The sequence below is a fragment of the Octopus bimaculoides genome, chromosome 13 (assembly GCF_001194135.2).
Source record: "Octopus bimaculoides isolate UCB-OBI-ISO-001 chromosome 13, ASM119413v2, whole genome shotgun sequence".
In the NCBI taxonomy this organism is placed as follows: Eukaryota; Metazoa; Mollusca; class Cephalopoda; order Octopoda; family Octopodidae; genus Octopus; species Octopus bimaculoides.
In genome coordinates this window covers 51818721-51822810 of record NC_068993.1, presented here as the reverse complement: position 1 = coordinate 51822810, position 4090 = coordinate 51818721, and positions in this window count along the sequence as shown.

Sequence of the window (4090 nt, the reverse complement as noted above, 5' to 3'; positions counted from 1 at the left end):
ATTAAAGTGTAAAATCTGTAAACCTTTACACCCTACTTCTACCCAACTGTAAACGATTTCCTTCTATCGTTTCCCTACCGGCAGTTTAGATATCACCGTAGTAGCAGTACTCATAATATCACAACTACCACCACCACCACCAAACACCACCAAACACCACACCACCACCACCAACAAACACCACCACCACCACCACCACCAAACACCACCACCATCACAACCACCACCGCTTGTTGAAGTTATCAGCATTATTATCATCATCGTCGTCGACAGGGGTGTACACCCACCCGTGCCACCATCTGCTCCCTTGTAAAGTATTATCTACAGTTTATCATCGTCATCAATATAAATATTACCATCGCAATCGCCATCATCATCATCATCATCATCAGAACCACCACCATCCTCTTTCTCCACCTCATCTTCATCACCCCGACCAGCATCAGCATCATCATCATCATCAGCAGCAGCAGCTTCACCACCAACCGCATGCTCCTCCCCCTCCACCTCTCATCATCATCATCAAATTTATCATCCTCAACATCATGGATAATATATTACTAGTATAGTTTTAAGGCATCATCATCATCATTATCATCATCATCATCATCATTATCATCATCATCATCATCATTCTCAACAACAACAAAAATTGCTTTTTTTCTACCATTGTTCAATCCAGATCTTACGGCAGAGTGGATGTGAAATCTGCGTAGACGGTGAGGGATATAGAAACCTCGCTAAATTGTGTTAAGCGCGTGTTGTGTGATTGGGGATGCGTAAATGCCACCGGGTGGCGTGATGGTATGTAGTGGTGAGAGATACGTTAATATTAAATGACGTAAATGGTATGTTGTGGAGGTATGTATTCGTCACAGGACACTGTGATGGTATGTAAGTATCAGAGATTGCAGTTGATGGTTTGTAAACATTAAAAAAAAAAAACTGTAATGGTATGTATTGTAAGGCATGTGAATATACGAGGAGTGTATGAAAAGTCTTGAGCCTCAAAAAAACAAAGCATGGTACAAGACTTCTGATGAAAGTACAAGACTTCAAGGCTCAAAACTTTTCATACACCCCTCGTATGTGAGCGCAGGTCGAGTGACCATGTGAAGGTTCATTCTGCGACTTGGATTCTGCTTAGTTGGTGTGTGTCTATGCTGACCTGTAGGTGTATATTATGTGTCAATATGTGTTTCCCGAATGTGAATCATGTAGCTGCATGTTTGTGTAGGCCACTATGTACACCTCCGGTCTAAATGTATTAGCTTAGATATTGATTAAATATTGCAATGTCTTCTGTTGAAAAGACCTAAAATGATGTTGTCACAATTCATAGACAGGCATCAACGATTCAACTAGTTCAGGGTTATAATTCAGTTTGTGTCTGTATAATTTCTTTTAAGCTTTGCAATGAATTAGCAAAGATTACTAACTTTTCCAGTAATTTTGTCAAAGTATTTCTAGTGTCTCTATGAGTCAAGAATACGTTTGTATATCAGGTCTAAAAAAAATCATTTGTCCCATGAGAACGGATATTTAAAATAAAAGACGGATAAAATAGGCGAAGGAGTGGCTGTGTGGTAAGTAGCTTGCTTACCAACCACATGGTTCCGGGTTCATTCCCACTGCGTGGCACCATGGGCAAGTGTCTTCTACTATAGCCTCGGGCCGACCAAAGCCTTGTGAGTGGATTTGGTAGACGGAAACTAAAAGAAGTCCGTCGTATATATGTATATATATATATGTGTGTGTGTGTGTGTGTGTGTGTGTGTATGTTTGTGTCTGTGTCCCCCCAACATCGCTTGACAACCGATGCTGGTCTGTTTACGTCCCCGTAACTTAGCGGTTCGGCTAAAGTGACCGATAGAATAAGTACTAGGCTTACAAAGAATAAGTCCTGGGGTCGATTTGCTCGACTAAAGGCGGTGCTCCAGCATGACCGCAGTCAAATGACTGAAACAAGTAAAAAAGTAAAAGAGTAAGGACTTTTTTCCCCATGTCTTATATATATTTATATACATATTACTTAGCGATTTGCTCGCATTTCATATCAGCTTTAATGCAACACACTGCAGAGCTGTTAAAGTAGTGGTAAGAGACGTTTTTTGAAGTCTTCTAACGAGATGTTGAAATTACTCCTACTGATGTTGCAGACGTAATTTTTTAAAAACCTTTGGCGGGATGGTGAGAATCAGATAGCGTATCTATATACAGACGCTTTCCATTAAACGTTTTCTGTGTATTTGTATTTTGATTTAAAATAAGATATACTTAATTAAGAACCCTAATGATTGTATATACATGGATTTCAGGTTCCAATACGTTAAAGGTTATCATTCCCTTTCTAAATCTACCCAAATTTGTTCCATTACTGATACATCATACGATTACCTTATCACCTCTATTCAAGCCTAAATTTAAATGGGTAGGATTTTTTTTTTTGCAAATATTATATATAAATTTCTACCAGATTACAAACCTCTACTCCTTTGTACCTACTCATAACCACATTAAATAGCTCCTAACAAATGGGCTTGACCCAAAAGGATTAGTCATGGAAAAGTAATGGTACCTGGGTATTCGTTAAGATATAAATTCCAGTATCATTAATATCAGAGATTCCGCCGCCAAACGCTGAAACTTTTAAGAGCGAAGATTTCTCTCTATTTTTTTTTTGTGTATGGGATAATAAAAACCCCTACCATCGTACTGAGAGAAGTTGCAATTATGTTTATCCCCTTTAATCATAAATCACTTGATTATCTGCATATTACGCCATAAAAGTATTATTTATATATATTTATTTCCTTTTGCTATTTTATAATGTTACATAAGGCACATATAATTTTATTCCAATGACGGGTGATTCTAGGAATTTTTTGTCATCATAAATACAGTAGTCTGGATACCGGATGTCAGTTACACGTTCACCGACAGGTGGAGATGCAATAGAGAATAACCTCAAGCACTACATCAAAAAAATTACACATACTACCTGTATTGAGTACTTTTTGTGTTTGTATTATATTTCAAGCCTAAACACACACAAGAACACAATTATATATGCATACATGCATATATGTGTGCGTGGGTACATGCATATGTGCGTACGCGTTTGTGTATGTGTGTGTATGTGTGTGTGTATGTGTGTGTGTGAGTGTGTATGTGTGTGTGTGTCTGCGTATGTATATGTACCCAGATGTACCATTCTCTATATATCTGCAGAAACAACAACAACAAAAAGTATCAAAATGTAAAACAAAAAAAGTAAAACACAAATCAACACACCTCTTTAAATGTTAGCAGAAGTTTTATAAATAGCTATCAAGATGATATCTCTGCATACTTTACTAGAAACACACACACACACACACACACACACACACACACACACACACACACACACACACACACACACACACACACACACACACACACACACACACACACACACACACAGACATGCATGAATACATACATATATATATATACAGGTGTATGAATGTAAATGTATTTGTGTTTTGTGTGTGTTGTATATATACGTTTATACACATACACATACATACATATACATATATATGCACATGTATGTACACACACACACACACACACACACACACATATATGTATGTGTGTATTGAGAGATAGGGAGACAGAAAGAGAAAGAAAAAGAAAGAAAGAAAGAAAGAAAGAAAGATAGAAAGAAAGAAAGAAAGAAAGAAAGAAAGAGAGTTATGTATATGTGCATGTGTATATTAAGTGTATATTGTACGTGGAAAGAAATATCTTCTGGGGTATAATTTGGGTTGGAAACATACGATTTCACCGAAGCTAATGGAATTGGAGCCTTTGGGGCGGTTATGATAAACACGCTGATTGCGTTATCACTTCGTGCGCACACACAGTTACACACACACACACACACACATACACACACACACACACACACACATACACACACACGCGTGTGTCTGTACCCACGCCGTCTCTCGCTTACTATAACACTTACGTACATACGGAGTCATGTCTCTCTCTCACCCTCTCTCTCTGTACATATATATATATATATATATATATATATATA